The following is a 13,596-nucleotide window of genomic DNA, read 5'->3' as shown; positions in this document are numbered from 1 at the left end:
ATCGGACATTGTTTCATTCTGCTGTGCGTGGGGTCGCTAGGAGTCGGTTCCGACTCGATGGCACCTGACAACAACAACAACAACAATGGAGGAACCAGAAGAAGGCATTAAAAAACCTTCTGAAAAACTGAAAAGGTTCTACTTTATATTGGCAGTGTTGGTGTTTAAAAATAAGTACAAAGTCAACATTTATAGAATTGCATTCTTGAAATTTTTGCATTTCACCATATAGAAATTTTACCTGTACAATTGTAAAAGGATAAGAAAAGTGATTTGTTGCTTGTCTCTAAGATAAGACTCAAGAACAAAATCGTGAAAACATAAGCAAAGTTTACAAATGTTTAATATATTATGTTGTTGTTGTTGTTAAGTGCAGTAGAGTCGATTCCAACCCATAATGACCCTGTATAGAGTTTCCAAGGAGCAGCTAGTAAGCTTGAACCACAATCAGTCCTGATAACAATTATTAACTATTGTATCACAAGAGACCTATCCGCATCTCCTTTCATCAGTCCTGCCCAGACAAATTGGATACTACTCAGTGGAGATTCTACCTTCCTCCACTTCCTCTGGATCTAGGTTCCCCCTTGAAAACTTGTAAGCCAGTTACTTATTGCCTTTGTAGCTCCCCCATTTTGGGTAGTCGATGTCCAAGTTGCCCATCCCTGTCTACTCTGTGTATAGAGAGGGTGGGAATGATCCTCGCTGTAAAGATTTGTTCCCTCTTTTGAGCTGCTGCATCCATAAGCGTAGGTCAAATACATCAAATTGTATCAGATTACTCTTTTTTTCTCTCTTCTTTCTTCTTCTAGTTGAGCTCTGATAATTCAGCCATTGAAGCCAGGTCAAGTGGGTATTATCTGCAAGTGGGTGTTCTTATGCATATGTCCTCTCTTCTTATCAGCTGGACTCTTCACTCTCCTCTCTAGTCCTCTGTGACTATGTCATTGACTCTGGGCTCAAGAGTCCCCAGGTCTTGCCACACTGCTGGCCACCTAGGTCTCCACCCGGGGTTCACGGGAGTCGACTGAACATTGTAGGGCTTAGCTCACAGCTTCATTGCTGTTTTTCCCTCACTTCCCCTTATTGATGACAAATGTGGTCACCAATCAGAGCATGTATTCCCATTGAGTCTTAGTCTTGGAAGGGGGTTTTCCCTGAGGGGACCCGATCACGTGCTTTGATTTCTCCTGAGTGAGCAACTTGCTTGTTCTTGTAGTAACCAGTCGGACTGCCTACATTGTTTTGTATTTTTCCTGTCAGTCTTTCTTTCAAGAAGTATCTTCTGTTCTTCTAGCCACTCCAGGTTGATCTGCTTATCCTTTCAAGTGGAAATTTCCCACCTCAGAAGATTCTGGATGCAGTTCAGGATTCCACCTATGGTCTTATACAATTCAGAAGCTCCACAGGTAGCCTCCTTCACTGGGCATGTTATAGTTCCATTTTAGTTATTCCAATCAATGATAGGAGTCCTGGTGTGGTTCTGTGGATTAATGTGCCAGACTGCAAAGCCATTTGAACTGCAAGGTCGGTGATTCAAGCTCATCAGCTGCTCCTAGGAAACCCTGTACAGTGTCACTATGGGTCAGAACTGACTAGATGGCACTTAACAACAACAACAATCAGTTATAGGCAGAAGACGGACTTACAAGCTTTCTATGGTGATATTTCTGGTTATTCCTTTCTCTCTCCCTCAAGTGTCTGTTTTATAATGGTATGACAAGGAAATCAAGATTCAATAGACAGCCAAGCATCTTAACATTATTTCTCCCTTTTCCCCATTCCAACCATGTCTCAAACACTGTATCCCAGAGCCCTGTTGTTTCAAGGTTGTGCATACATCATTATTTACCTCTGTCCCATATAGCCCATGCAAACCTGCATAAATGTTTTCCCGTCTGATTTGTTCTTCCATTCCCCTCCCCCTTCTTGTGTATTGCTCCCCTCCCTAGCACTCAAACTATCCTGTGTCTATTCCCTATCCTGTGAGTCATACTTCTTCTTAATCTATCCCTTTAGTTCTTCACAAACCCAAAATGTCTAATTGAAAATGATGCCGTCAAAAGTACTAAGAACCAGGAAGCAAACTGGTTCTATTTCTCCTATCATTTACCAAAAAGCAGTAGTCTGATATTAAGACAAGGTCTAAAGTCTCTTCTAGACTTACGGTGAAAGAATATCATGATTGATTAGTAATATCTGCTAAAGTGACACAGGGGAAACATATAATTGGGGGTCCTAGATTAGAGGCCATATCAGCTACAGACATACACTTTTAATTGTAGCTTTCTAGGGCAATGTTTTTTACTAATAACCTCATCACCACTCAAATGATGGAAAATAATATTCACCAGAGACAATGTTAAGTATCCTGCAGCATCGTGCACATTACATTACTCTCTATAATAATTTTTTTTTTTTCAAATTCTTGGTCTCAGTGTACGAATGCGACATGACATAATTTTTGTGGAGTAATAACTGTCATGTTTTAGTGAATAGGATATAAGAATACAGAATTTTTTTTAATGCCATTGAATTGGTTACAACATATAGCAACCCTGCATAGGGTGCTGAGGAACCAGTGGGGAGTTTGAACTGCTGACCTTGTGGTTCAAACTGACCTTGAGGTCAAGTGATTATCCTATAGTGCCACACTAGGACTCCAATATAGAATATTGTTGTTGTTTAGTGCCTTCAAGTCAATTCCAATTCATAGCGACCCTGTATAGGGTTTCTGAGGAGCTGCTGGTGAGCTTGAACCACTGACTTTGAGGTTCAACCCGACCTTCTAGCACATTAACCCACAGCACCACACTAAACCTCCAGTATTGAATGTGCCAAATCTAATTAAAATTATAATTAAATTTACCACATATCTGGCCAGTCATGATATAAAATTTATCTATTGCTGTGATAAAGTGTCTAGAATATTTGAAATCTTCTTATTTGAGAGAAAATACATGCTACAGTTTGTTTTGAGGCAAAAAAAAATATTTCAAATATCAGTGCTATGAAAGCAATCACTAAAAGTGTTCAAAAATCTGAAGTATAGGTTAAAGTATGTGTGTAACAGTTGTCATGCCAATAATGCATCTTTTTGGTTTTAGAAATAAAACTAAATTTCCTATCATACTTTTCATGTAAAATAGTTACCAAAGACTAGCTCTTGCTATGAACTGAGTTTGGGGTTATTAATAGAATTGAATTTGGAATATTCTTTTGGGGCCTATCTTTTCAGATAATACAGAGAAGAATGAAGCATAGCCCACACACGGCAAATGCAACTGCTGGGGTTTGCTCCATAGAAGGCTCAGAGTTGTGAATGGAGGAAGTGGTTAAAACTGGTGTTAAAAGCTAAGCATGGTCTTAATACAGGAAAGCTATTGGTGTCTCAGAGTGATACAGCAACTCTTGAAAGATCACTTAAGCTGAATGTTCATGCCAAACATACAACTTCAGGGCCTTGCTAGTAAATATTAAGCCCGTAGTTTAGAATCTGACCCTGGCATATTCTGATACCTCTTTGGAGGTCTCTAGAGATATACCCACACTGAGAGCATCCATCAAGTAAAGGAGGCCCCTGGGAGCTATAACATGCTCATTTCAAGAAGTAATGCCTTGTGGGGACATCTTGAAGCTGCTATTGCTTGACTGAAGAGCAAACCACAGCTCTTCCCCAGAGACTTTGCTCAGCAATCATTTCCATCTATAAAGGACATTTTACAGCTGTGCCACAAAACTACAGAGAAGCTACTAGGCCACTTTAGCATTTCTACCATAAAATGGCAATAATAATTTTTTCATCTCAGCTTACTTCACGGCAAGCACTATTTTCCTGTTTCACAAAGTATTTAAGGAATGCACAGGTTAAATGCTTACCTTGAGGAAATACTGGAGATTGTACTTTAGTGTTTCTTAAAGAATGATTCTATTTCATGCATGACACTTCACACTAGGGTGATTTTAGCGAGTGAAAACCTAAGTTTTACTACTGGCTTTCTTGTTCTATCATGGAGAGAACTAAGAAATTGTATATGCAGTTACTGTTACCCATGGACACTGTGGGGCTTTTATTTGAAGGTTAAATTTTTTTTTTGTCTCTGTCAGTACAGTACATGTCCAGCACATAGATCAGGCATTTTGGATGAATTTAATTAAATAATATGAAAAAAATCTAATATATGTTTGTTTTTTTTTTATGGACTGAAACATGAGTATGACACAGGCCCGGGTAACAACATTTCATGCGTAAAGATCACCATTAATTGAAATCAACTCGATAGCAGCGATCTCCATCTAGCTATACCTTATAATTATTGATTGAAACCTATTGCCTAGTTAGAGAGGCTTCTTGTGGAGCCTTTACACTGCACAAGACTATAGGTGGAATCCAGAACCCCATCCAGAACTGACTGAGGTAAGAAATGTCCACTGGAAAGGATGAGTAGACCAGCCTAGAGTGGCTAGAAGAACAGATGATACTCCATGAAAGAAAAACCAGAAGGAAAAATTTGAAACAATGGCAGTCTGATTGATAACTACAAGAACAAGTAAGCTGTTCATCCGGGATCCATCAAGGCAAGTGGTCGGGACCCCTCAGAGCAAACCCCTTCCAAGACTGAGACTCAAGGGCAATACATGAGCAGACATGTGGTCTGGCTGGTGACCATGTTGGTCACCAATTAGGGGAAGAGGGGGAAAAACAGCATTGAAGTTGTGAGCTAAGCCCAGCCACATTCAATAGACCCCTGTGAATCTGGGTGGAGACCTGAATGGGCAGCAATTCCCAGGGACTCCTAGGCCCAGAGGAAGAGACATGGCCACAGAGGACTAGAGCAGAGAGTGAAGCATCCAACTGATATGAAGTGAGGGGATATGAGCAAAAATACCCATACTTGCAGATAGTACCCACTTAACCTGGCATCAATGGCTGGATGATCAGAACTCAACTAGAAGAAGAAAGAAGAAGGGGGGAAAATAGAGTCACCTGCTACAATTTGATGAATTTTACCTATACTTATGGATGTAGCAGCTCAAAAAAGGGAACAGATCTTTACAGTGAGGATCATTCCCAATGCCTCGGTACTCAGGGTTGACAGGGATGGGCAACTTAGACATTGGCTACTCAAAATAGTGGGGCCTCTAAAGACAAGAAGTGACTGACTTACAAGATTTCAAGAGTGAGTCATGTTCCAGATGGGGCTGGGGAAGGTAGAATCACCACTGAATGATTTCCAATCTGTTGGAACCAGGCTGGCGAAAAGAAATGGGGAAAAGACTCTTGTGGTGCAATAATTGCCATCAGGACTGACTGTGAGGGTAGGAAATACAGAGGTAGATGTTTTTTGACAAAAGGAGGAGAGTAATTGATTTTGCAGCCCAGGAGTGGAGGTCCCTGGGACTATCAAGTGAGAAGAACCGAGAAGCAGTGATGCCAAGGATGAAGACAGAGATGATGATGTGGTTAGATGGAGCGGCTAGGGATACTAGACTCAGGGAGGGAGAAGGACTGTGTGTTGGTGGCCTGGGGGCAGGCCTGTGTGGTGTACCCTTTGGTTATTTGATGATACATGAAGGGGATTGTAATCATTGCAATGAAATGAAATACGATAGGATGAATGTAAGGCTGATGTTGTCCCATGTAAAACTCACAATAAAAACTTAAAAAAAAAAAATAATGGATGTCAGAAAAGACTCTGAAATTTGTTCTTAAACACAAAGTTGATAAAGGGAAAGAAAAAAGAATAATAAAGTAAAGGAACTTAAGAGAAGATTCCATAGGGACGCTCATGAAGACAAAGTCAGGCATTATAATAAAATGTGTAAAGACCTGGATTTACATGAAGCATATGGTCAGCATTTCTCAATGTGAAAGAAATGAAGAAAAGTTTTAAGCCATGAGTGGTATATTAAAAGATTCTATAAGCAAACTATTGAATCATACACGAAGCATCAAAAGAAGATGGAAACAGTGTACAAAAATAATTGATCAACATTCAACCATTTCAAGAGGAAGCATATGATCAACAGCTAATGATGTTAAAGGAAAATGTCCTTGGTACACTGAAGGCACTGGAGAAAACAAGGCTACAGGAATTGACGGTCTACCAATTGAAATGTATTAGAGGACTAATGTAGCAGTGAGCACTTACTAGTCTATGCCAAGAAGTTTGTAAGACAGCTACTTGGCCAACTGACCATAAGAGATCCATATTTATGTGCATTCCAATGAAAGGTGACCCTACAGAATGCAGAAATTTTCAAACAATGGCATTAATATCAAATGTGGTTCTCTGTAGGGAAACTGCTTATCTTGGGAGGTTTCTGGGCATATACTACTTCCTTCTAATAAACAAGAGTTGGGGGTGAGCTGTCACATCTAGTTTTTGCTATATCCATCCAATATGAAACCGGATTCAACTACAGCAGTTGCTTCGCAAAAACAAATTATATACTTAGATAAATGGTCTCTGATCAGTTTCAGAGATTTGCGTAACATGTCTGCTGACATTGCATACAAATCAAGCCAGAAGGCCCAGTAATGCACTTTGTCACAATACAGACACAAAAGTATTGCAAAAAACATATGGGGCCATATCTGACTTCCTCTGTCTTCACAAGAGGGAAAGAGAATCAAACTCAAAACCAGTCCAGAATCGATCGACGGTATCCAGCCTCCTGACCAGTCCTGCATCCACAACACAACCCCAATGAGGACTTCAGCAGTCATGTCGAAGCCCCAAAGAGAAGTGGGATCGGCCTTCATTCAGACCCAGCAGCTGCATGAACCCATAGCTGACGCACTCCTAGAGCATGTGTTGCCTGGACAATGACTCACTGCTCATCACGGCCCAAAACACTGGCATCATCTGTACTATTGGTCCAGCTTTCCAGTCAGTGGAAATGTTGCTGGAGATGATTAAACCTGAAATGAATGTAGTTCATGGAACTCAAGAGCACCATGCAGAGCCCATCAAGAATGTGTGCACTGCTACAGAGAGCTTTGCTTCTGGCTCCATTCTCTACCTGCCAATTGCTGTGGCCCTGGACACTAAGGGACCTGAGATCAGAACAGAACTCATCTAAGGCAGCAGCACCGCTGAAGTGGAGCTGAGGAAGGGAGCCATTCTCAAGATTACTCTGGATAATGTGTACATGGAAAAGTGTGACAAGAATGTCCTATGGCTGGACTATAAGAACATTTACAAAGTGGTGAAAGTGTGCAGCAAGTTCTACTTGGATGATGGGCTTATTTCTCTGTAGATGAAGGAGAAAGGTGCTGACTTGCTGCTGGTGGTATTGGAAAACGGTGGCTCACTGGGCAGCACAAAGCATGTGAACCTTCCTGGCACTATTGTGGTACTTTCTGCAATGTCTGAAAAGGACAGTCAGGATCTTGAAATTTGGGGTAGAACAGGATGTGAATATGGCATTTGCGTCTTTTATCCACAACACTGCCAACATCCATGAAGTTAAGAAGGTCCTGGTTGAGAAAGGCAAGAACATCAAGACAATCAGCAAAATCGAGAATTACGAGGGAGTTAGAAGGTTTTATGAGATCCTGGAGGCCAGTGGTGGGATTGTGGTGGCTCATGGCAATCTGGACATTGAGATTCCTGAAGATAATGTCTTCCTAGCCAAGAAGATGATGATTGGGCAGTACAACCAAGCTGGGAAACCTGTCAGAGCATGTTCAAGACCCACCCCATCCGGGCCTACGGCAGTGATGTAACAAATGTAGTTCTGGATGGAGCTGATTGCATCATGCTGTCTGGAGAAATGGCCAAAGGGAACTGCCCGCTGGAGGCTGTGAGCATGCAGCACATGGTTTCCCAGGAGGCAGAGACTGCTATTATTTGCAATTGTTTGAGGAGCTCTGCCTCCTGGCGCCCATTACCAGCAACCCCATAGCTGATGCCTGGGCACCATGGAGGCCTTGTTCAAGGGCTGCAGTGGGGCCATAATAGTTCTGAACAAATCTGGCAGATCTGCTCACCAGGTGACCAGATACTGCTGCCATGTGCCTATCATTGCTGTGCTGCAACCCACCAGACAGCTCATCAGACCCACCTCTACCTTGACATCTTCCTCGTGCTATTTAAGGACCCGGTGCTGTCAGTCTGGGCTGAGAATGTGAATCTCGAGTTAACCAGGCAATGAATGTCTATAAGACCCGGGGCTTCTTTTAAGACTGGATTCTTTAAGGACAATGTGCTAAACATAGTGCTAAACAGATGGTGTCCTGGGTCCTGTTTCACCAACACCATGCTTGTAGTGCCAGTGCCATGATGGGCCCTGGAGGCCCTGCATGTCATCTGCCCCCAGCCCTTCCATTAGGTCAGCAACATTTGTAGTGCTTACTTGGGGCTGTAGTACAGCACTGGTATACTGGGATATCAGAGAAGAACAATAAGAATGTCTGTTGAGATTCTGGTGGGGGTAGCTCAGAGTGTGGCTACACATCTTTGGCTCCCTACAACAAGGGACGAATAAGGGATTCAGGACTGGAGGCCCCGAGCTTATTTAATGCAAGAGGTCAACAATTGCCCTCTCCTATGTATACTTCATTCAGTTGCTGTAGAAAATGGGTACCCAAAGAATGTTCTATACTGGCTTAGGGTCTGGAGACAGTAAGAACAGGAGTCATATGGCATGGGACAGTGGTTCCAGCAGAAGCCAACTGTGGCTCTGGCTTTGGCTTGCTTCCCCAGTCCCTCAACTTCCCTCAGTCCCACTGTGTTGTTTGTGCATTTGGGCACCTCTGTTTCCAGCATTCTTCAGTTGTCACTGCAGGTAAACACTCCACCTTCCACCTTCCATTCTGCCCACTACTGAAGTCACCTCTAGGCTTATTGCTATAGAAACTATTTGTATGTCAATCAACAACAGCTGAAGCAAACAACAACAACAACAACAACAAAAAAAAACAGTCCAAAGTAAATTCCTTCACTTTCAGCAAGCAAAGTTGTATCTTCTGCATATCACAAGGTATTTATGAGTCTTCCTCCAATGCTGATGCTATGTTCTTCTTCATATAATTCAGCTTCTCAGATTGTTCCCTAAACATACAAATTGAATAAACATGGTGAAAGGATATAACCTTGGTGAACAACTTTCTTAATTTTAAACCATTCAGTTTCCCCTTTGGTTCAAATGTAAATGTTCCTGAGTGTTCTGGAATACCCGCTTCTCACAATGTTCTGTATAGCTTGTCATAATCCACACAATCAAAAAGCCTTTGCATACTCAATAAAGGACAATTAAAAGTGTTTCTTATATGCCATGCTTTCAGCCAAGATCTATTTGACATCAGCAATGATATCCCTCCTTCCACTTTCTCTTCTAACTCTAGTTTGAATTTCTGCAAATTTCCTGTTGAGGTACTTTTTGAATTATTTTCAACATAATACCTGCGTGTAGTATTAATGATTGATGTGGTTTGATGATTTCCACATTCTATTGGGTCACCTCTCTTTGGAATGGTTACAAATATGAATCTGTTTCAATCTGTTGGCCAGGTAGCTGTCTTCCAAATATTTTGGAACAAATGAGGATCTCCTCCAGTGCTACATCACTTTGTTGAAAGATTTAAATTTTGATTCCATCAATTCCTAAAGCCTGTTCTTCTTGCCAATGCTTTCAGTGCACATTGGACTTCTTACTTCAGCACTATCAGTACTTGATCATATGCTACCTCTTGAAATGGTTGAACATTCATCATTTCTTTTTGGTACAGTGACTTTGTGTATTTTTTCCATCCTCATTTGTTGCTTTTTTGCCTCATTCAGTATTTTGTCCAGTGAATCCTTCAATATAATAACCCAAGGTTTAAAATTTGTCTTCATTTCTTTAAGTTTGAGGAATGCTGAGTGTGTTCTTCCCTTTTAGTTCTCTAATTCCAGGTCTTTTTCATTTCATTATAATATTTGACTTTGTCTTCTTAGCTGTCCTTCAAAATTTTCTCTTCAACTCTTTTACTTCCATATTTATTCCATTTGCTTTAGAATCTCTACACTGGGGAGCCAGTTTCAGTCTCTTCTGATATCCACTGTGTTCTTTCCTTTCTTCCTGACTCTTTAATGACCTTTTGTTTTCCTATAGGATGTTCTTGATATCATCCTAAACTCATCTGGTCTACATATGAGCTAAAATGATCTGCTCTACAGTAATCCCTTGACTTTGTTTTGACTGATATTAAACTTTTCTCTTGTCTCTTCCCACAGATGGATAAGTTTCATTTCTGTGTATTCCATCTGATGAGGTCCACGTCTTTTATACCATTTAAAAAGATATTTTCAACTTCTGGTTTGGGAGCAAGAGAAGCAGAGACAAACAGGGGAGACTCTTCAGTGGAGGCACGAAAAAAACAGAGAAGGTGCTTTGCTGGAACAATTCCATGGCTTTGGATCTAATATAAATTGTGATGCATCAATTTTATGTGGAGTCCTGGTGTGGCTCTGTGGGTTAATGCACCAGACTGCAAAGCCGTTGGAACTGCAAGGTTGGCAGTTCAAGCTCACCAGCTGCTCCTCAGAAACCTTATACAGGGCTGCTATGGGTTGGAACCAACTCGATGGTATTTCACAACAACAACAACACAACAACTGGTGGAAAAATATGACTGTGATGGGAATACTTGGCAAATCCTGAATCTATCTGGATGCTGCTTGTGGGCCCTTCATCCTGGGCTTAGATCAGAGTGCGGGGACACAGTCAGGCTGATACAGCACTGAAGCCATGGAGCTACATCTGGAAAAAGAGATATGATGGCGTTTTACACTTTTCTTTCCTCCTCACCCCTGTTTCATCTTCTCTGCCCAGCCCAGACACCTTCAGGCAGGTGGGAGCACACACCCTCAAAGGGTCCAGAGTTGTGCCCACAGTTTTCCCATTTCACAGGGAGAAAACCCCTGGGAGCCCCAACATTCCACAAGCTAATCTTCTGGCTGTTTCTTATGACATCTGACTCTGGGACTCAGCACTAAAGTTGACCTGAGCAGGACTCTTTATCCCTGACTTACATAACAAAATAAAGCAGGTCTGGCCATATAGCCAAACCTTATTTGCACCTTGTAAAACCCCAACATAAAAGGCAAGAGTCAACAACTATTATATACAAGGACACAGCTATTTTGAGAATTACGTTGTGAATATGCAGTTAACTAACTGACCTTCAGAGATAAAAATGGTGGACAATTTTTCTTTGATTCTTTATTCAATACCTATCTGTGTACCTCCATGGAGGTGACTAGAGTAGTGGCCTGAGCGAGTAGACACATGCACCCACTGCTGAAAGTTTCTATTGTACATGCACAACTGACCTGTGTAGCAAAGGCTAATGGACAGTCAGCTACAATTTTATTTTAGTTTTTGTGTAGTGATTTTTGTCTCTGCTTTTATATTGTTCATTTTTGGTCCTTTTGGTCTCACTTTTTTCCTGGGGGTGAGAGCTTTCTCTCCCTACATTACCCAAGAAGAAACAGCCATCATGGCCATATAGCCAAGCTACAAGTATATCCAATAATATTCCACCATCCAGACAGGAGCCAATATCAGCTGCTAGGCATTACACAGCCAACACTTGTTAAGATAGCCAGCAGCAGACTAATAAGAGATGGGAAAAGGGAAACCTATTCCAGACCACATCCACCAGGAGACACACAGTAAGCTTAACAACACAGCAACATACATTCCTTTAATCATTGAAAATGCATGTAAATATTGAAAATGTCCAAGAAAAAAACAATATATCTATGAAAACTTAGCTATTTATTACATTTTGATGAAACACTTAAAATATTTCTATTTACAAAGTCACAGAGAAGGCCTGAAAAATGCAGTTTGGCATTAAAGAACGAGTTTTTTTTTTTCTAAATAAAATAGCTGTACTTGTAATAAACCTTCAGAGTTTTTGAACTTTTTTGAAGAAGTGTATTTCTGGTGATCTTCTGGGATTTATTTATACGGTAGCATGGAAATGCATAGAAAAACAACAACAACAACAGCAACAAAAGATCTCAGCACATGTCCCAAAACAGGAAACAGCAGCTGAGACAAACAAATTGGAGGCAGACTTAGACTTCCCATTAGAAAAAGAGAAGGCTTTGGATCTGCCTGAGAAGGAATTCAGAAGACTGATTTGGAGACAAATCCAAATGCTCCACAGAGGGGTGGAGGAAATAAGGAAGAAGACAGGAAAGTGCTACAGGAGCAAACAAACAAGATAGATATAGCATTGGAAACAATTCAAAACCTGCAAAAAGAGGTCCAGATGATTAAGAATAAAATATCAGAAATGGACAATAACTGAAAGGGCAAAGGAGTAGAACTGAAGAGATAGAAACTAGAACCAGTGAGCTAGAAGATAAATCTCTCAATACTGTTAAGATAGAAGAGCTAGCAGAAAAAAGGATTAAAAAAATCTGAAGAGAATCTAAGAACCATGTTGGATAAGATATAGAGGAATAACTTAAGAATTACTGGCATTCTTGAACAGGAAGAATCACAGAATTTCACAGAGGAGATAGTTGATAATCTTCTGAAAGAAAGTTTCCTGAACATCTTAAAGGATGAGAAGATAAACAATCAAGAAGCTGAACAAACCTCAGGAAGGATAGACTCCAAATAAGTTCACCAAGACACATAATAATCAAGCTCTCCAAAGTGAAAGACAAGGAGAGAATCCTAAAAGCAGCCAGGAAAAAGAGAAATGTTACTTACAAAGGCAAGGAAATCAGATAAAGTTCTAGCCTTTCAGCAGAAATCATGTGGGCAAGAAGGCACTAGGGAGACATATATAAAATGTTAAAAGAAAAACAAAACAAAACAAAACTGTCATCCAAGAATTGTCTATCCAGCAAAACTATCTATCAAGTATGATGGTGCAATCAAAACATTCCAGGAAAAATAGAAGCTAAGAGACTTTGTCAAAGCTAATCCAGTGCTTCAAAACATCTTAAAGGGAGTTCTTTGGAATGAAAACCAACAAGTAGAGATAACAAAAGAGACGGACAGCTGTGGCAACATCACCTGGATATCAGTCAACAGATAACACAGTTCAGAACCGAACAAAATTACAATGAATTCAGAGGACCTGTGAGGCCAATCAGAGATCAAAATTATAATAATGTCAAAGAAGGGAAAAATATAGAAACAGAGATCCAGGTTGTGAGGAGGCCAGGTAAATTCTAGGATGCAATAGGTTGTATTAAATGGAGGAAAAAGTTAGTAGACTATAGGGTAACCTCAAATAAAGTTAATACTTCACAACTTACCGTGAAAATGAAGATCCAAGTAGAACAAGGAAACATTAAAACTAAGAAGAAATTGACAAAAAATAGCACCAAAAATATGAACTCAGCACAAAAAGGCATGCAGAACAAAGGAACGAAGAGCACCCAAAAAAACCTCACAAAAGTAACATAATGACAGCAATTAACTCCTCAACAGAATTAAGAACATATATATGTGGCTCTGTGAGCTAATGCATCAGACTGCAAAGTCATTTGAACTGCAAGGTCAGTAGTTCAAGCTCACTAGCTGCTCCTTGGAAACCCTATACAGGGTCACTATGGGTTGAAATTGACTCAATGGCAC

The 13,596-nt window shown here is 40.6% G+C and overlaps 1 pseudogene; it reads left to right on the top strand.

The window, feature by feature from the left end:
• The window catches only part of LOC102817054, an 11,294-nt pseudogene extending 3,005 nt beyond the window's left edge, over nt 1-8,289 (top strand).
• The last annotated feature ends 5,307 nt before the right edge of the window (nt 8,290-13,596 follow it).

Source organism: Chrysochloris asiatica, unplaced genomic scaffold, assembly GCF_000296735.1.
Source record: "Chrysochloris asiatica unplaced genomic scaffold, ChrAsi1.0 scaffold00011, whole genome shotgun sequence".
NCBI classification, from domain to species: domain Eukaryota; kingdom Metazoa; phylum Chordata; class Mammalia; order Afrosoricida; family Chrysochloridae; genus Chrysochloris; species Chrysochloris asiatica.
Note: the sequence above shows the minus strand (reverse complement) of the source record. Positions and strands in the feature narration are given on the sequence as shown.